General features: G+C 41.7%; 1 protein-coding gene across 1 annotated transcript in view; it reads left to right on the top strand.

Annotated features, from left to right (window-relative positions):
* KDR (kinase insert domain receptor) overlaps positions 1–21431 on the top strand; it is a 75684-nt gene that overhangs the window by 1414 nt on the left and 52839 nt on the right. The gene's annotated exons all lie outside the window — the stretch shown is intronic.

Here is a 21431-nt window from a genome sequence, read left to right as displayed (position 1 = left end):
CAGGGAGATCTGTAGGAGCTGACAATGTACAAGCCATTTGATGTTGTGTTTCTACCCTGCTTCCTGGCAGACACCTCTCGGAGATGACAAGGGAGTATCATTTTTACATGATGGTGTTTCTACCAAACTGCTGATAGAGCCCTTCACAAGATCACAGAAGGGTCCATATCATCTGATTAGCATTTAGAGAAGCTGGTCGTCTGGGAGGGAACCGCAGGAGACCAGAGACTGCCACCCTTGAGGGCTGAGAGAGGAAAGACTCAATCAGTGGTTGATAAGGCCTAGCAATGATAAATCACAAACAAAACTCCAGGCTTAGGAATTCACAGCACAATCTGTCATGAATTTCCTTCCCTTCCCTCCCTCCCTAATATCTGATGAGAATTTGCCCTTTAAAATGGTCTCTGGCAGTACAAGAAACCAAGCCAACAAGAATTGCTGAGCTGTGCCGGGCTTTTGTTAGTTTTCTAAAAGTGCTCTATTTTTTTTTTAATAATTGATTCTTTGTGTGTATGTATGTCTATGGGTGTATTTATACAAATTTGGCTGCTAGTACATGATTACAGGAGGAATTTTAAAGTTCAAGGATTTTTTTGTAATGTTAAAATGCAAAAATTCCATGTAAAAACCACTTGGTACCAGACTATCAACACTTTGAAAGAGGGAGATTTGAAACCTGACGAGGAGTCCCAGTTCCCCACTGAACCAGACTGCAAAATCCTTTAAAAAATCATTTTATAACTGACTTCAAAGAAGAAGGTCTTCTCTACAGAGGGTACTTCTGCCAGGAAGAGCACTCTCTGCATCAGATATCCTATCAGTTCTGAGAACTGTAACACCTTAGTCTGCTTGCTGCACATGTATACAGTATATAGGTATGATGGTGTAGGCCAACACATGGCTGGAGATACATCTTCCCATGCTTTGTCTGTGGAGGAGAAGGACCACTGCGATGTCACCATAATGCAGCAACACATTCACTGAACACACATCTCAGCACTCAGCTGTTGTGAATGACGACATCGCTACAGGTCTGCCCAGGACACTTCTGCTTCATCCCCTCTTCACCTTGTTAACCAGTTAACTGATGCAAGGGAAGGTGCGGAGATCTTTAGGTTTCCCTTTGCCTAAGTCTGGTAGAAATAGGACTTAGAGTATTTCCCCTAATTATAGCACTTACAGCCATATGTGTACATTTTCTCTCTCACTTTTAGGGAACAGTCAGCAGGGGTGAAAGAAGGTCCTCGATTACCCTCTGTTACCGGGCACAGGAGCACTCCTGAGGACTGTGAATCTGCTCCCCAGCACCTTTTCCATCTTGTCCCTTGCATGGAGGATGGAGGCAGATGAGTGCTATTAGCCATCTCTCATACAAACCAGTTCCCTCCATTGCATCAGAGAGATGCCAGATGAGCAAAGCACGCATGAATGACGTGCCTGTCAGCTGCATGTCCACTGCCCCTCACTTCACAGGCACATGCACACACGGGCTCAGAAGTGGGGTCAAATAATCCACATCTGCCTGGTTAAGAAGCTAAAAACAAGGAAGAAAAATACTGGTAGAATGGACCAACTGCAGAGGAAAAAAATATGGATTTGAAGGGGAACAGTGACCAAAAAAAAAAAAATAAAATGCCAGAGACTGCAATAAAGCAGGAAAGAAGTCATTTAGAGAAGAATCCACTGTGCCAATCATATAGAAATTGCACATAAACTCCTGCCTATTTTGAGGGATGGATGTTAGGAGCTGTACTGAGCTTCTCACAGAACTGCACTTTAAGAAAACACTAAAACATTGGCTAGTGTGCTTGCAATGAAACCTTTAGGGTTTAACCTAAACCTCACTGTGATCCTCCTTTTCCATGATGGGGTTATTCTGGGGTAGTGTGGCAGTGGTTTACTGTAGCAGCTGGTAGGCTGAACTGAAAACAGCATGAATCTTCTTTCCAAACTGATGTGAGAGAGAAAACTCTTACCAGAGGGGAACACTGAGGATGTATTTTTAATTTCTACCATCTTAAAAATCATTGTATGATTGTGATAGCCTGTTTTTTACATCTGTAATGATTTCTTCCGTGTAAGAGCAGCAGGATTCCTCCAAGGGATGCCCAAGTATGCAGAAACGCTGACGCTAGCCTGATGCTGGTGTTAACAGTGTGCAGTGCTTACTCTTATTAGACAATAACACATACCCTGGGGTGTCTTCTGGCTTTTGATTAAGCTCCCTGGGATTCCGTCTTTGTAGACTGGCCATTGTAAATGCAGAGGCAGAAGAAAGATGCGATCGCCTCTGCTCCAAGGGTGGTACAACCACCTCTCCCGGCAGGAAGTGTTCAGATGCCCTTGATGACAATGGGCAAACAGACAGTGTTTTTGTTTATTTTCTCATAAAGTGCTGATGAACAAATGAGGCAGAGGCATTAAGAAGCTCACGCTGTGAGGAGAGATTTGAGTTTATCAGCTGCTTCTTGACAGGGTAAATTTTACATTTGGTGAGAATATAAAGCGATCCCTCCCTGAGGGGTGAGACTCTAGAGTTTTATTTCATAAATAAAAGAGGAGGAGTGCTTTCCTTAGAGATTTGCTCTTTTCTTGAGTGAAGTTTGAATAACACCATCTATTTTCTCTGACTTTTTTTGGTGTTACATGAAACACATCACAGCTAGCTTGTCTATAGTTGATGGGCAAGATCAGAGGAATGAGAGGAAGCGTTATGGATAAAGCACAGCCTGGGAAATACTGAGGGAGATCTTCTCTGACTAACAAACAGGCTAAACTCTGCTATTAAACTTTGTTCATTTAATGGTCTAAGCCCTAAGATGAAAGGTGCTATATCTGCTCTCACCGAAGTCATCACAAATGGCTCAGAACACAGCATGCAGAACCTTGCCCAGCAAAAAGAGGCAATAATGACCCTGAACAATCACACATATCACATGCAAAGCTCCATCAAGCCGGGTGGTGAGGGCTAAAGATGTTGAAACTCACAGCTAGCACACATGAATCTTCTTTTTCTTGGTACTCTCATCTAGGACATCTTTATGTATTTCCGCTTAGAGCTCATAGTACATGGCAGATTTGGAAAACATTTTGGAATTTACATTGTGAAGGAAAGTGAGATCTTCCCTTCATCTAGAAGCTAGTGGCAATGGCCACATGATCTCCTGTAAAAAGGTGATGCCATATGGCAGGAAGCCATTTATCTGGCTTCATTGCTGTAGGGAGTGAAAATTGACAGGACAATGCTATCTGCAGGGCTCACGGGGCTGGGTCAAATCCTGCTTACCTTACTTATGTAAATAGTTCCACGCATCTCAATAGCTCTGTGTTGTTACAAACTGTCCTGATTTGCACTTTGCAAACTGAGAGCAGAAATTGCTTCCAAACCTTTCAAATGGAGCTTTTCCCTCCAACAGAAAAAAGCTTTGTCCTGCCCAACCGAGTCCTCCACATGACTGCAGAAACCCAGTAGCGTTTCACAGGGGGTTTTCTTTTGAAGTTTGGTTGTGTAAGACACAAGCCTCCCAAGCATAATCCTGTAGTGTAAAATCAGCTTTATATTTATTTATTTAGGCATTCAAACCACTCTTTTTAATGCATATGTATAAGCTCTTAGGGATTTAGGTCTTCATCACTTGGTGGTTTGCCTACTATTTCTCATAGTCCCCTATAAAAGGGAACTATTTTTAAGAAACTCCACAGTTTCGGCTTTGCTATTCCTTTACAATGGTTGGAGAGGGAAGGCTGGGATTGGCAGGGGGTGCTTAAAAAAATGTTCAAAGGTGGGTTTACAGACTTAGTGGACTCCACAACCAGGAACTCAAACCTCTTGAATTACTGTCAAGTCTTCCTCTCAGACCTATCTGAAATGACTTAGTGCTGGTGCAGGTCAGGTCTGAGATTTGTTGAGAGCCGTCCTGCATTACCCCTAGGGATACCCCACCATGCTGCACCTGCCTTTGAAAAATAGAAGGTCTGCATGGTGAAACAGCATTATAAACAATGAAAGAGGGTGCAGTGGTTAGGAAATTATCCTTGAGCACTGGCTCCATGTGTGCAATAACCTTCTCTGCTTCAGTCTTCCTGTGCAGCTGTGGCCAAGCCCCCAGGACTGCAGCCTGTAAATGACAGAGGGCCCTATGACTGAATGGGATTGCCAGGCTCAATGCCCAGGAATGAAGTGCTCAGTGTCCCCAGCTTTCACCACCACATTTCCACCAGTGCCCATGGCTAGAAGTGGCTGGAAGGGTCTTGGTCCCAGCAGTGCTGTGATGCCCGTGACTCACCCATGAGTGACCTGCAGTAGCTTTCTTACATTTGCTGACTCTTTTGGAGCCCAATTCCTTAATTCCTCCTTGCACCAGGTTGCACTGATTAGGGCGAGAGAAAGAGGGCTCAGGCATAGTCTAGGATTCAGGAACAGAGATGTGAGCTAGAAATTGATTTTGAAATGTTTTGCTTAGTTTAAGTATGCAAGCATTTATCCTGAGTAAGATGCAAAATATTATCATAAGATGGAGCAATTCAGATGTGCTCATCTGGAATTAAATGCAATCTTGATTTGTTAATTTTGGCATTTGCGAGCGTGTGTGAAGCTGGAAGAAGAGGGATCCCTGCAGATCTGTGTATTGGCCTGGCAGGAGACTAAAGAAATCAAAATCGCATAAAACCTGGGATAGGATTTGGTCTGCCTAAATCCCACACTGATCCTACTTTCTTGGACTGGCTAATCTCTCTGCTGAAGCCAGCAATTATAAACATAGCATTAGCAACCCACGCACACGCTTTTAGGCATGTCCCCCTTTCTGCAATAATCAAATTGCTAGAGAACCCACCAAAAATGGGGTCCGTGTCTGCCGAGTCTGATGGAGCCCCCCTGCCAGCATCCAATCGGGACATGCAGCCATCCATCGCTTGCTTAGCAGCTGGGCTGAAAGGACACAGCCCTTCATGGCTGTGTCCTCTTCCTCTGGGAAGGGGTATCGCCTGGCTTGTGCTTCCCCTTTCAGGGGCACCCCAGGAGAGGAATGGACACCAGACCTGGACTGAGCAGATCACCATTTGGATAGGCGTGCTCTCCCCATACAGGTGAGAGGTCCAGTTCACTGTATGGAATCTGCTTCTGGGATTGTCAAAGACTTTCCTCTGGCCATGGCCTTTATAGTGAATTTAAGAGCTTACTTCCAAAGGACTAAGTCACCTCCTCCTTCTTCATAAGCACAAGTTAAGTGAAGTAAATACACACATTTGGAGGACTTGATTTTACTACCATGTAGGTAAGTTAGGCACCCAAATTAAGCAATGAATAAACTAAAGCATGGCAATGACTCCACCTTTTCCACAAGGTGAAGATGTACCATACAGAGTCCTTTGATCTTGGTAGGTCTCCCCTTTGTCTCCCCTTTGTCTCCCCTGGGCTTCCAGTTGCATCCCTGACACATAACATGGCTTTGAGGGAAGGCTAGGAACAGGTTAGAGCAACTACACCCCTCCAACTCCTATCTACCTAAATGAAGAAAGTTAGCACAAGTTTGTTCCACACGTTGATTTACCTGTATGGATAGGGCTCAGGGTTTATATTTTGGAGGTCAATTTATTATTGACATACATTTCCAAGTATTCATAAATCCACACTTAGATATAGCAGGAATATTATAGGAAGAATAAGAGGAATACTTCGGCAGCAGTTTCCACATCCGTTTAATCTTTGGTATTCAGAATGATAAAGTCTAATGTTTTTCAGGTCTTAAAAGTTAGGCTCCAGATTAAAACATATTTCTTCTCTATGGCTTTGTCTGCATAATACAATGCTCTTAAAGTGGACACTGAGAGCTTGACTGAGTTTCCTATGCTCAGTTATAAGGTGCCATTGAAATGCTCCAGGGTACCCAGAGCATCCCCATGGGTGGACAACTGTGACAGTCTTCAAAAGACTTACCTCTTCGTGGATGAGAGCAGTGGGACACCACAGGGCATTTCCAGAGGTGCTAAATGCAATTTATGCACAGCAAAGTCAAGCCTGCACCAACTTAATCTTCATCCTCTCTGCCAGTTTTAATTGGTTGCTGTAAAGACATGGAAAGCTTTGGGTCCTGAGTCAGTCAGCTCCCCAGCTGCTTGTTTCATAAAAATCAGTTTAAAATAGAAAAACAGAATGGTAGTAATTGAGGTAGCCCACTTCTACTGCTAATATTTTGGCTTAATTAAATTACTCTGTGGAAAGGTCTATCATGGCTTGATTTTCTAGAAAAAACCCACTATGAATAATGAAGGAAAAATGTATTTGAAGGGATGAAATTTCTAAATGATAATTTATGTCATTTTCATTACACTTTGTACCTCTTTGAAAGAAGTTCCATTGTTTGGTGTTATCAGGAATTTCAGTGGGAACTCCCTGGAGAAAGGTGCAGTTGACTCACTAAAAAGCTTTTCATTTAAAACATTACTGTAGATGGGCCCATACACGAGATAAGAAGGAGGGGGCAGTTAAGAGGAAACAATAAAATATGCCAAAATGTTCTGAAAATATGGTGCTGAGTTGATATTATTTTTTTTCATTTCCCTTTCCCCCCCCAGCATTGTCTTATGAAGAACATGCCTCATATTTTCATCAAGTGGAGAATACAGCTTCAAAGCTCTCAGAGGAAGGGGAATTCTTTCTACCAAACTTTTCAAAACCTGTGATCTCTCAGTAAAAGCAAACATGTTTATGCTTAATTAGAGTAATTAGTTGAAATTTTATTTACTGCAGAGACTTCCACTTTGGTTGTTTGCAGTTAATTCCTTCTTTGCAGTCTGTACCCTGCAAGCAACAAGAGTTTTCCAATTGGTAGAGGATGTTCCTCATTTCAGGGAAAAACAATATGTGCAATTAGCGATACCTCTTCTGACCCAAACCTCTTCTGTGTTGTTGTGTTTTTAGTTAGTCCTTCCTTTCTATCACTTTTTTTAGACACCCATTTAGATATAAGCAGCCCATCCCCACTGTCCCAAACAGAACAACACAGAACAAAAAAATCTCAGCATTTTCCTGCTCCATTTTCAGGTCTCAGTCAGACCCTGTGATTGTGCAGCTCAATCCCAGTCTTTGCAGGTAACTCATATTTTAAGAAATGGTTTCTCATTTTAACTTATCTCATTTTAACCCATTTTAACCCATTTTAACCCGTTCCTTCAAGATCCTAAATATTTTGTGCATTTATCCTGCTTAAAGGAGAGTGGATCTTATGCCCCTCATCTTCAGTTTGATTTTGCTCAAGTCTCCACATATCTGTGTGTTACAGAGCTGAGGGTATAAAAAGAGCTTGTGTTATAAATTTCCTGTTTAATGTATTCATCTTTTGCCTTGAAATTTTCAAGTCTTGGTTTCTGTCCAAGAGACTCAGCTCTTCTCCCTTGCTATCTGAAGACTGAAGCTTAAATGTAGTAATGTTAAGGTCAATGTCACTTATGCTGATAACTCAGAGAAAAAAATCCAGTGGAGTTTTCAAATTTACATGGTTTTACAGAAAAAAAAAAAATGCAAGCAAACTACTAGTCTTTCTATTTCTGTGGTGAGAGAAGCAATTCAGGATTCTCCACCATACTTGTCTCAGACTTTTACAAGTTAGAGCAATGCAGTTTTATTGCTTGGTACTACTAGCTATTATTAAAGTTACTTGCTATTTCTTGTTGTAGATTTCAGCCCTTTGAATTGATATTGCTCATGCTTGTTGTCTGCTTCAGGGTACTTTAGAAAAGTGGCACTGCTGGAAAAAGTTTAGTTGTTTTTAAGGATGGGAAATGAGAATATTCTGCTTTCTAATCTTATAACAGTGGGTTTTGTTTGGAAAACTATCGCTCCTCCCTTAAAGAATTAAATTTAAGATGTGTATTGGTCCTGAAAAAATCTGCACCTTTTGTTCAGATTATGAATCATTGAAAAGTAGCCATGATCTGAAAATTTGATCTAGGATTTATTGCCGAGATCTCTGAAGAGTCTTTCCTCACTGGACTAACCCCTGCTTCAGCTCCTGCCATGCACCATATTCACTTATCACGTGTTACTTGACAGAAGGAAGCCAGGGCATAGATTGTGCCTGGTATATTGACTGTCAGCTCCTGAGTTTTAGGAATCAAGACAGCAGTCTGAAGAAGTGAAAAACTGCTTTTCCCCCTCAAGGCCAAAATTATCTCTCCTTGCCTGTGGACAAATAAGAAATAAGAAAAGGAATGTAACGCTGGCTTCATGTCTCACTACTCACATGGACTGAGTACTACTTAGGGGTTTCACCAGATAAGACAGGTGGAATTAATATTTGTTCATCACCAGATCTTCTGGTAGAGAAGAGAATTTCATTCCTTGGCTTTGCATTAAGATGAATGTTCACTGTAGAGCTTATACTATTTCTGAGTAAAACAAGTCTTCCCTCCCCAGAGGTTAATATTCTTGGGGCTTTACTTTTTCAGTGTTGGCAAAACTCTTTCCTTCTTGAACTCAAGAAGATAAATGTAAATGAGAAGGTCAAAGATCACTGGAATACGCAAATAAAAAAAGCAGTTTTCTTTCCCAAATTGCCATTTTTGACCTGATTTCTCAGGGTTTCTTTTCGCCAGCTGTTTCTTGAAACAGCCCTCATTTGCATCACAGACAGCTTCCTTGGGTGTTGCTCCCAAGAAAAGTAAAAATACTTAGAATCATAGAATCATAGAATGGTTTGGGTTGGAAGGGACCTCTATGGGTCATCTAGTCCAACACCCCTGCAATGAGCAGGGATATCTTCAACTAGATCAGGTTGCCTACTTTTGCAGTTTCTTGGAGTTAAAAATTGGTGAGAGAGATAGAAAATGCTGAATGGGAGAGAGAAAACTGGCATTCAACCAGTGTACATGCCACAGTCTAACAACGGTCAAATAGCTGGGGTAAGCACGAAAAACAGGAAGGGAAACAAATTCACTTTCATTAGGAGAACTGCAGGATTTCACCTGTAATACTATCTTCTTTCCTTGTGTTTGTGTAACTAACAGGCTCCATGTGAGCAAACAGCCCAGCTGATACCTCTTGTCGGGTGTTTGCAGGAAGGCTTTTTCTCCCTAAGTACACATCTTACATACTAATTGATTCCACCTTCCCAGAATGGCAGGATTTCACGACGCAGTGTCTTCAGTGTGTGCCTACGGCACGCTGCGGGGACCAGCAAAGAGCAGGAAGGAATTTTTAGTGCACATCTAATGGCCTTTCTTTGTCATTAAGCTGATAAGTGTAACAATCACTCTCCAGACTGCTTGTGACTCTATGTTTTTCATGTGGTACTTCTGGAGTGTAATCATCCCTGCATCTTCTCCTTGCAGGCACAGCCTGAATGTCTAAGCTACAAGGTAGTTCCTCTGCTCGATGGATCTCTGTGGCTTTATGTTAGCTGGAGGGTTTTGTGGTGCTAGAGGGTAACACTCTGACTGTATTGGTGTGCTTGTATTCCATAAAATATTTTCTATAAAATTAAATAGAGACAGCTGGAACAGTGAAATGTTGACATAGGACTAAAGCAGTGAGCACATATACTGTTTATGATAAAGATACACCACAAAAGCCTTGATTACATGGAGCATTAAGTGTATTTTTTACTGGGATTAAGAGAGAGATCCCTCATGTCCTTCTTCTGATTGAGCTTAAATGCCAGTACACCAGCTCTTCTGAACTGGAATATGCTTTATGGCTTGATTGCAATAATGCAAAGACAAACCGTCTATGTCTCCTCCTGGCAGTGAATACAGTACTGAATATGGGGCATGGAGCTCATGGTGTTCAATGGCTAGGACAATCTTAACAGTCTGGTGAGAGCACTGGAGATCCAAGCAACATAAGTCACATGGGTACAAAGGAAAAGCTAATTGACTTTGGGATCTGTCCAGCTGTCTTTTTAAAATGAGAAAGAGAAAAGTAGATGGAGCACATGATCTGGGCAGAAGTAGGAGGCTGATTGAAAACTGAGCAAATGTATTGCCATTTACTCAAAGTTTCATTCTTTAGTTTTATTCTACCACTGGGGCTTTTCGCTCAAGACATGACATCTCTTACAGCACAGGTGGAATTGTACTGGCCATACTTGCAGTTACCTGTCTCTGGGAGGTGCCCCAAGCAGCTCTAGTTCAGGCAGAGGGACATGCCATCATGGGACGTGACCTCAGGTTAAGGGACAGACCTGTTGTGCCTGAGGAGTCAGTGGGGTGAGGAGTGAGCCAGGGCCTAGCAAGGAGCGAGCAAGAGTGAGCAAGGAGTAAGCCCCCTCCATTGCTTTCAGGGGTGGGTGCTCCTGGGTTTCCTCCTTCCTCTCCCGCTACACAGGCAGGTGTCTCCTGCAAGAATATCGAAGAGCTTAACAGAAGGAAAAAAATTATCTGTACTATCTTTGTTCCAAAGTAAACCCCCTGTCTCCAATCTTTTTTGAGTTGCTTAAATGCCATGCTGTGTGCCACTCCATGCTCTTTCTCCCAGTACCTCTTCTCCCTGGACTATCAGTTGGTCATACCATAACCTAATGTGATCTTTGATCCTTTTTAAGTGATCGTTGAATTCTAAATTATAAACTGTTGCTTTACATTTTGCTTGCCAGTACTTATCTCTTAAGCGCCAACTTCCAGATCTCTCATAAAATCCAGCTAATACTGAATACTGCTTCCCTGCTTATTAACCCAGAAAACATGGCCAAGACTCAGCTGTAAATGATACTGTTATTGCCAATGCAATGCTCAAGGTGGTGAACTCAGGAGAGGGATTCTCTTTCTGTTATTTGTTTGTACAGCACCTAGCTGAAGGAGGATTTAATCCCTTCTTGGACCTTTTATACACTATCACATTAGTAGTTCAATTGCTTACTCAGCCTGAACTTCTTGTTAGCTGTGCAAATTGTCAGACATTGTTCAGCATCTTATTAACTACACCCATTAAGTCTGTATTTAATTAGCATGTGTGCTTTCTGACATAATTATAGTAATGCTAAGATTAACTACTTCTCCATCCAGCAGCACATACCATGCTCAGCACAAAGCACGGAGCTGGGTGTTCACTTCTGAGAGCCATGGGCAACATGGGATTGATTGCCTGTGGTTGCCAATGTCCCATACACTGCATACATCTGTGTGCTGATCAGTGTTTGCTTCTGAAAGCTTGAACTTCAGGAACAAATCAAAATGGACTTTGTGTGAATGGTGCTACTGGTTCAACCTGTGGCTGCTATGTAATGATTTTTCTTTCCTCAGGAACAGAATAATTTAATCACTTTTCATGGCAGTTTTCCTTCCTAAAACATTATTTTTATATTTTTTTGTTGGTAGGCCAGGGATCTGCTCTGATTACAGCTGCAGCTAGCAATGGCAGTTTATTTTGTCACTAACATGACTCTGTGATCCTGTTCAGATGTACCATGTTCCACATCTTCTTGAAAAGAGAGAGCTAATTCTTTTCTAGATTATAAGCAGCCTGAAGGTCGTAATTGTGACATGGTATATGAAAACCAGACTGCTAGGGTCATGCAAGTAAAAATAGCTCAAAAATGGTGATAGAGCCCTGGCTAAATTACAAGATCATGTGAAAGATGACATTTAACCTCTTGGTGAGGTCACCTTGAAGTGGATGTGACCTCATCTTTTACATCACCTCCATTATGAGATTGCTTGAGTTTCTACATGGGACTACTTACGACCCATCTGAAGATCAATGTGTTATTACATTTTTACCTCCAAATTCCACATGTTAGCATCTTTGATGTTTGACCATTTCACTCTATGCTTGACTGATTTTGAAGGGCCTGTGGATGTCTGAGATAAGTATGTCTAAAGATTACACTTATTCTACTGTGTCTTACTGTTTGTGGAACAAGCAATTGTAGTTTTTATTATTCATCACAGCACTGAGAAATACGTACAATAAATACAAGGAAAATGCACCTGGAAGACTATAACCACAAAGACTAGAATAAAAATCAGAAGTCAAAATTGAACTGATTTCAGTTCAGCAAAAATGGAACTGTTTTGTTTTTCTGGAATATCACATCCTAAAGCTCTTTCTGTCAAAGAGGAGAGGAAGATTTGTTCATGTGCTTTTGGTCTTTAAAATATTACTACTGTAAATTTCATTCTCTACAAGTATTTGATCAAAATAAAAAGCACTCAAGAAGAACAGAAACATGAGTATGTGCTGAATTAACTTTTTGTTTTAATTATAAAAGTTGTAGCTCTGTGCTGCTGACAATGCTAAATTTCCCATTTGAAGCCTTTGGCATTGATACGTTCTTAAGGAGGTAAAAATCTCTTGTTTTAAATAAAAAATAATCTTTAAATAAACCAAATGGTTTATTTAGATTTCAATCAGTCCTTCTTTGTTATACTTAGTTTAAGCCATTTTTCAAATTTTTCTACATGGCTAACCAGGCACTTGAACGAGTTGGCCAGAACTCAGGCAATCTCTGTCCTAAAAGATACTGGAAACTGGACTAGACAAGTCCTCTAGCAACCTGATCTAATTTTTATGTTAGATATAACTTAGAAGCTGACTCTGCTTTGAGCAGGGGACTAGATGACCTCCAGAGGTCCCTTCTAACTGTTTTTGTGCTTCTATGGGCTAGTTTTAACGCAACAGAATATTGAAAGTAGATCAACAACTGTGTTGTCAAACAAGGTATATTTGCGTTCAGAGGAAGGAAAAGACTTCTTCCTATGTTTTGTGATCATTGGAGCTAACTATTCTTTTCTTGCCTTCCGTCTGCCTTTGGAATTACTTGCAAGGTGGGGTATGTTTTGTAGTTGTCCATGGCATTGACAGACACTCAAGGGATCTGGAAATACACTCAGCTGTACACAAAAGGAAAATATTCTAAATATAGACTCTTCCATAATTAAGCTCTTCCTGCTGGGCTTAAATTAATCTTGTTTTAAAAAGAGAAGGATCCTGTACACTTCCCATCATCAGATCCAAGATAAGTGCAGTGTACATAAAATGCAAAAAAGCAGAAATGCCAATGGAGACTGAAACATTTTCTTGAGAAAACATTGCCAGTTTCTAATCCGAATTGAGTATGACACAGAGATGAAACTGTATTGTTTAGAAGCCAACGCCACTTAACAGCAACCTTGATGGTTGCCAATGTAAACACCTGAGTAGAAAAAAACCAGGCATTTCTGAATGTGGATTTAACATCAAAATATACGTTGAGGTGTATGTTTTCCACCATAGGCAGCAAGCTGCAAAATTTTGGCAGGCAAACACTTTCTCCATGGAGCCAGCATGCGGAGCGGGAGGAAGATGGGTTGCAGATACAAGACATCTCCTTACTTTTTACTATCTAAAATTCATTGTTTTTCATTCCTGTGCTGAGCTGAGGAGTCTAGCTCAGCCTCAGCTGCTGTGGTGGGCTTTGTGGTCCCCAAGGGATACGTACTCCCACATCACTGTGCTCTGACATCTAGTGGCCATGAAACAAAAAATATGGGGTTCTTTTGTGCATGTATTGAACCAGCCAGTTACGTCAGTAAATTGTTCCCCTAAGAATGGCATCAAGCCTTCAATTCATGAGCTGCAGAGTGTAGCTGGCCGGACTTCAAGCACATGAACATTTCCCCTGAGCAAGACATGTCATTAGGTATTTTTAAAGATAAATTCCCTGTTCAATGGGAAATATTGTCCCTGTGGAAAATGGTTAGGGAACATGAGGAAGCTATACAAGAAAAAAAATCCCTGAGTAAAGTTCATTCCATGTTGTGCATGGTACTTGTGTTTTGGCACCAGCCGCTGTTTGGGGTTGAAGGCAGAGCACAGCCATGTGAGAAAAGCCTGTTTCCGTTGTACTTTCCAAGATAAAAGTTTGTATCTCTTCCAGGTAAACACAACGTTTAGGACACAGCTCTCTGCATAATTACCTGGTTAAAAAGGAGTCTGTATTGGCACAAGTGAAGCGCTTGTATTCCCAACCCTGGAAACCAATGCTTACCATCCACTACAGATTATCACAGTGAGCACTGGCCTTTTTAAAGTGCTAAAAAGACACTAACTTATATGCTAGGTACTCTTCCTTTTGCCAGATCCATGCTGAATTAATCCAGCTGAGGAAAGCCTCCTGCTACTTCTGTCTTCCCCCAGGCAGTGCCATGCTGTGGCTTAAATGCTTAAATCTGACACACAGTTACACACACAGAGGCCTTGTGCTATGAACATGCGAATTGAAAAAAACTTTTCTTGCTCTGCTGCCGTCCCGTCTCATTTTAGGAGGAGTTAGGTAAGAAAAGTCTCATTCTCAGTTGTCTTTTTGAATTCCCAGATACTTTGCAAGTGAAGGCACTTTCTCAAATATAACGTGATACAAGTCAGTCTCTTCTACTCACTAGGTTGGAAATGGAACCACTTCTGTATTATAAAACTGAAAAAATTACATGTTTAGCATACACATATATTTTCTGTGAAAAAGGCAGGTAATTCTGGGATGCACCCCAAAGAACCGTAGATTCCCAAATCCTTTACTGGCCATGTGCAGAATGAGGAGCTAATGAAGAACTTTATTACTGGGCAGTAACTAAATAGGGGGTTGCTAAGAATGGTTTCATAGGATCGCATTCTGATGGCTTTAGATCAGACATTTTCTCCTACTCCTTTCCCTTGGCAAGTGCTGGGTTGATGAGTGCTATAGCTTTTTCTCATTTTCTGAAAGTCCCCATTGTTGCTGTCAGTCAAATCATTAATCATTTCTTCAATCCATTGGAAAAAAAATAAGACACAACAGATGCAGCTCAACTTAAGTTCATATTGTATTGAGTTTGTAAATCAAATTATTATGTTTTAAGATGGATATGTCTATTTTTTCTTTCTTTCCTCTTCTGATTTATATGTGAGAGAGGATAAAAAGGTAGTGTTTGCCCTTTTCTATTCGTTGTGATTCATGAGTCTTTTTTTGGGCTGGATTTTGTCTTCACCTTGTGATCCCCACACATTATCCCTTCCCTACAGTTCCTCCTTTCTCTTCTGCCCTGATAAAATTGGCTTTTATGCTCTTCTGAGCTGACACCTTTTAAATACTCTTTGGAGATGCTTTTGTATTGCCATCAGTCTTTCCTCTGCCAAATATATCATCCAGCTCTCATTTCAGATGTTGTTGTAGGGATCTTGATTTCTCTGGTCAGCCTCTCTGCTCAGCCTCTGTACTTGCTCAGTGTCATGGTTTAAGCCAGCAGTTATTTTCTTGAAAAATCTTGTCTCACTGAAGTAAGAAATGAACAGTTCATAGTTCTTCTATGTAGGTGTGTAGATCTGAAGTCCTTTTTCACAGATCTGGATGTGCACCACTGCTCCAGTTTTGCATCCAGGGAGCGTGAGGCAGTGAGTTGTGTGTCTAGGCACAAATGGAGGTGAGACCCCTGCACTGCAGTCCCATGACCTGGCTGCTCCTGGTGTCCCAGCCTGTCCCAGGCTAGCTTGCCCTGCTTCTGGGGAAATGAAAAGGGAAAAAAGAAGCTGGGCAAACTATTCTCATTCAATCTGGTGTTTCTGGTTGCAGATGAGTGAAAGCCAATCCTGAGCAGGTTATTGTAATGACAGCAGCGTACTGGCTGCTGGTGCAATAGTCAGGACATCTAGAAAATTTTCTACATCAGGAAAATCTACCAGTGAAAATTATATGCTTAAAAAACCACTAGATGTGTTCTTAATGAAAAATACCAATGGTAACTTAAGACTGGGGCCAAATGACAATGAACGTGAAGGGCATGTCCAGTCCAGCTACCTGCCAGAGCTACAGTATCTGCAACAGCTCTTCCTGTGAAAACAGCTGAAATAGTTCATCTAGAAAAACCTCTCTTCCTCACAACCACTGATCATATGTCTATAATTACTGTCTCAATGTGTGAAAGATTTGCATGCCTGACTAGCTCAAGGTCAGTGGATGTAAAGCTCTTTGAGAAGGTGAGGGAGAAGCTTTATGCAATTTTACCTTTCCCATTATCTTGCTGCTCATTCTTCATTTATCTCCGTTCTGTGAGGCAGCATCTCTCAGCACCTCCATGGGACCCGAGCAGACATTGGATCACCTCTGTACCTCTGCACCTCTGTAATCCTGGTGGCCCAGGATTCAGCTGGATCCTGGAAGCAACTCACCTTCGTCTGGGAGACCAATGCAATTCATTTTTTTTATAGTGTCAGCAAAGATGACACAGAAACATCCGAAGTAATCCAGTTGCACAATGCACAGAGCTAGTGCACACAGTATCATCTCCATGGTCTTCCAAAGTTATCCCATTTACCTGGATTAAGCATTTACATCTGAACAAATAAAGTGTATAATGATGTTAATAATAAATAAATAAAAGGCAGCAGGGTTCTTGGCTCTTTAACTTCTATTACAAAGGCTCATTTGAAGTATATCTCCAAATCAAGATCAATGCACCTAACAAGATCACATCCAGAATCTAAAAGCTGATTATCTATCTGATTTCAGGGAAGAAAACCTCTTGCTGAGCCTTCACAGAAGCTGCACCCACAAAAACAGAGCTGAGTTGAGCGAGCTTTGCATCCGTATTTGCTGCAAGCTGCTCCCAGTTAGGCTTCAAGTCACTTCTTTCCATTGCTGAGACATCTTCGGAAAGTTTTTTAGGTAATAATACCACTTTCTTCCTCATCTTTATTTGTGACAGTCCTTCTGTTACAGTACTTATGGACTCCGTACAGTTTGTACTCTGACACTGAATATTATTTTCAAGACTTTAGGTTCTTTTCAACCCTAACTATTCTATGATTCTATGATTCTTTCAAAGATTCATTGTGGTTAAACCCAAAAGATTATGATGATTTTAAGCTCTGTCCTGCTTTACACAATGCAGCCAAGCATCTCCTACAGTGACAGGGTTAGAGACCCCCCAAATGGGTCTAGCCCCTTGTGTCTTTACTGAGCACTCCCTCACCTACTTCAACCTGACATTTATACAGAAGGAGGTATTATCTTACTCAGCAGCTAGGCATGTATTTTACCACCAAAACCCACAAGTGATATTTTCATTTTAAAGGAATTAAAGTTGTATGTCACCTTCCTGTGTCTCCACTACCAAGTGTAATAGAGCATTAGTAATTTACTGAAATTTACTGTCATACCACTATTCTGCCATACAAATTAGACGCTTAATGAGCAGTTGGTTCTTCCTGTGGCCACAAGTCTATTTATCTGGTTGTATCTTTGCAGATAGCCATTTTTAACAGGCATTTCTAATAGCATAATAACAAGATTATTAAAGGAAATGCTTTACAAATTCAAGGTGGCATAATGACTTTCCAAGAACGCAAAATAGTAAAAGCTAATTATTTCTTAGTGCAGCAGAAGCTCTTTCCAACTGTATTGGCTCTAGTCTTTTCAAACCTGAAGCCCATGGCTCTGCACAACTCTGGCACTGTCTTACAAACTTGTCTGGAATTTCTACCAACCTCGTCCAGAGATGCCTTTTCTCAAATCCAGCTGGTTCAAACCCTCCTGACTTAGCATCATTCTGTGTGCAAAGTCAGCAGCGACTCTTGAGGCCTGAGTAGGCTATTTAGAGTTTGCATGCATGTTTGTGTGTGCATGTTCATATACTATGTGTGGATTATCAGTTAACTATGTATTGACATACAGCATAGGCAATAAAAACTAAAGCCAGAGCTTGAATCTTGTCCCTGAATTTCTCTTTCCCCTCCTGTGCTCTGGTCCTTGCTAGTAGTTTACTGCAGGAAGCTACACACTAATCAGCCTGTAAAACGCTGCTCTGGGGGAGATGGTGATCCCAGCCGCAGGCTGGGGCAGATAATAGACTTGCCTCACTTGACAAAAAGATAAAAGAGTGCATTTTGTTCCTCATTATTTCACTGGTCTGGGGAGATGGGTTCTTCCCTTCTCTTGTTTAAACAACATAAACAACACCAAGTGTCATGACAGGAGTGGGAGCAACCCTATAATTAGAAAATTTCCACACATGAGGCAAAAGAGGTGTCTTGAGGCCACTTCCTGACCCACTCACCCATAGATCAAAAACCCAAGTGAGGTATAGATAAGAAAATGCCCAGGAAATGAAACAGGCTTCATACTGCTAATTCAGACAGCCTTATTTTTTGCTGAGGCCAGCGGCTTCCTGGTGTGCACTTTTGCTTGGCACCTCGTTGTATTGTCAGTGAATTTGAAAGGGTAGCAAGGCAAAAGACTGTTCTCCTGCTAGGGCCAAGCATTTTGTCTTCCTTCCTTTGGTCTTCTTTCTTAACCTGAGTGTAACTCTGTGGATGCAGCATGACACTATGGGAGACAACAGACTTGTACTCATATGGCAAAGTCCAGAATGTAACTCTCCTCTCCTCTTGTCTCCTGCCCTCACCTCTCCAAAGATTATTCTGCACAATTTAATAGCAGTAGAAAAATCTGCTAACCAACCCAATGAAGCTTACCTCTGTTTAACTTTTCTACTCAACTGCTTGCTTGCTGGCACCATCCCACCAGATAAGCACCTTGCTTTTTGTGAATGCCTCTGCTGTACTCTCCAACTTGTATTTATATGCTACAAATGTAACATGCAAGCTCAAGTAGCAGTCAGCAACATCAATCATGTGGCCACTTTTCAGTATTACAGGCAAATTAATGCCAGGGTGTTTTAAAATCCAGCTGCTTGGGGTTGGGGGTGAGGCAGACTGGTTCACTGGAGTTGTTTTATAGGTACCCAGGGAGGACAGGGCAGGAGGGTTTTACTGGCATCGGCATCTGATCTGATCTGATCTGACTGATGAGCCTGACATCTTCGTTCTTGTGAAAAGCACCATGGGCTCTTCAGCAAGAACATGAGGCCAAGACCTTGGTCCTGCAGCTCGACTAGGAGTGTGTACAAACTTCTCACAAGCGAGAGAGTTAATATCGTCTGTCCACAGCTCTGTCCCCTAATGTGCTGAGAAGTCTGGCCCAGCTCCAGGGCTAATTTTAAGCATATGAGTAGCTTCTTTCAAGTCAGTGAGAGCGGCAGAGTTAGCTGCTGGCTCTGGGGGAAGGATGCTTGGGCACTGGTACGGCTGGACCCTGAGGGTGCAGGGACAATGCCACCTGAAAGCATGAACTCATGGGTTGGCAACCCAGGCTCAGCCATCCCTTTCCCTATGCACACACTCCCAAGGCCTGTTAGCTTGTACTAGGGTTGCTGGGCTGCATACATTGCATAGGATTTCCTGTACTGCATGATCAAATCCCATGCACCATATGACAAGCATATAGGATATGTCTTTTCCTGTGTTTTTGCAGTAACCGGCCACTCTTCCGGATGTCTGGGAGTGCAGGCTGGCAGCTGGCTGGAAAAATGGCTATTGCATACCTACAGATAAATCATACTGGATGTACCAGACTTACTGTGCCTGCGCTGTGCTGTTAATCTGTGCGCACAGGGCTGTACAGACGAGAGGAAAATGCAGTCAGAACCACGACCAGGGTCTCTAAAAGCCTTGATATAATGAACCTGGGCAATAGCAACATCATCACTTACCTCCTAACCTTTACCAATGTAAACACCCAAGCAATGCCAAAATGTTTTACAACATTATTGCCCCTTTTTGCTTGGCATGAATGATATGAGTCTGTAATTGTGTCATGTAGATCACGTTTTTAGCAGCCAAAGATTTTAACAGATTTCGGCTGTTACTGTTGCACTTGTGTATTAAAATGTTCCTGGAGATGTGCAATTATTAGAAGAGCAATTTAGTTTCAGTTTCAGAATTTCCCAATGCAGATTTTATCATCAAAGTGGATACAGTATGCCCATCTTTTATCCAAATCACTCATTATCTCAGCAAAGTGCATGTCTATTAGAAAGCAGCACTTACATGCAAAACTCTTGTTATCTGAGCATGTTTAACTAGTTGAATTCCATGTCTCCAATGTCAGCCAGATAAAGAAAGCTACTGTATATCTAAGACACAGCCTGAAGAAAAATTCTTACCAAAATGCAGTATCATATGGGATTCTACTTTATTAAAAATGACTCATTCTTACCCAGCCTTTTCAGATTCCCATCTAACCTAGTGATTTTTTTGAGTTTTAAAAAGTGCTTTGTTTCTCTTCTCCCTAACTAATTTCCAGAATATGTAGCCTCTTTCCTAGCTGAACAGCTATATTAACATTAGAACCAGTCAAACGTGCCAGAAGGGTATTGGCAAAGGACTGAATGATTTGTGCCTCATATTATGTTGAACCAGGCAACTACAGTGCTAATCAACTTGACTAATCAAAATGATCCATTTTTGCTCATGTTCTTTTCCTGTGAGCCAACCTGATACGTTGGCTACATTGAAGATGCCCCTTGAGAAGCACCTTGCTCTCTTCTTCCAAACACCGATGCAGGGCCAAGTATCCTCTAAAACTGAAGGGTCCTCTGGGCAGTCACATGGGCTTGCTGGTTGCTTTTGTTTGGTGTTTTACTTCTTGTGTGGTGCACCATAATCTTTCCCTAAGAGGTTCACTTAGATTCATCTTGCTGCTTTGAAATTCCTGTTTGCGGCTATGAATTAAAAAATCAAACCAATCCATGCAGATTATAGTCATATAGGTTACAAACCAAAACCAAATGCTTTCTTCAGAGGTGTTTTGTTTAATTTACAGGAAGTAGAAATTCAGAAACTTCTGTTATCCACAAGGAAGCCCAGGAACAATAGCTCTTTCCTGTAAGTATCAGTAGAGTGATGACCAAACAGACACAAATTAGCCAGACAGTAAGCAAGGCTACCTCCAGTGGGCATGCACTGAAGTTAAGGATGGCTGCTGAGAAAGATCGTGGAATTAGACCCTATTTATTAAAATTTCCTGCAATATTCCAAGACGAGAAAAGTGACTACAAAGCCAACAACAGACAGTAACTCCTGGTAAAGTGCAGCAAGGTTATTTGGTAATAAAATATAGCCCCACATGGTCCAAGCCTCCCATGCAGCTGTGTCACAGCTGCATTTCAAACTGTGGTTGGGAAAACCAACAGTCACCTTCTGCACTGGTCTTGTGGACTGCTGTAGACACCGGTTTTCTGGTTCACCTAGACCCTTCCTTGGCTCATCAGTTCACCTCTTCATGTCGTCCTGTTAGCCATCCCTCATCCCAGACTTCAGGGTCCCAGTGCCAGTCACCTTACCAGAGGTGACCAGCACCATGAGTGTGAAAGCATCAGTTGCTTTCACTTAGTAAAATGAATGCAAGATTATGAGGACTATGCCTGGAGAATATAATCTTGCTAAGTGCTTAATGGGCCCATGGTGATTCTTGAAAGCCTCTTTCTCTCCAGGCAGGAGCAGATATGGGCTGTTACTGTGGGATGGAGACGGCAACATCCTGTCTTTTGTGAGGAAAGCAAGTCTCAAGGCCATGGGAGCTGCTCAGTGGGGATGCAGCTAGTGTGTGAAAGAAAGCAGGACCTCTGGGCTGCGGTGCAGGTGA

Source organism: Strigops habroptila, chromosome 7, assembly GCF_004027225.2.
Source record: "Strigops habroptila isolate Jane chromosome 7, bStrHab1.2.pri, whole genome shotgun sequence".
In the NCBI taxonomy this organism is placed as follows: Eukaryota; Metazoa; Chordata; class Aves; order Psittaciformes; family Psittacidae; genus Strigops; species Strigops habroptila.
The sequence above is the reverse complement of the archived record's forward strand: the minus strand, read 5'-3'. Positions and strand labels throughout refer to the sequence as shown.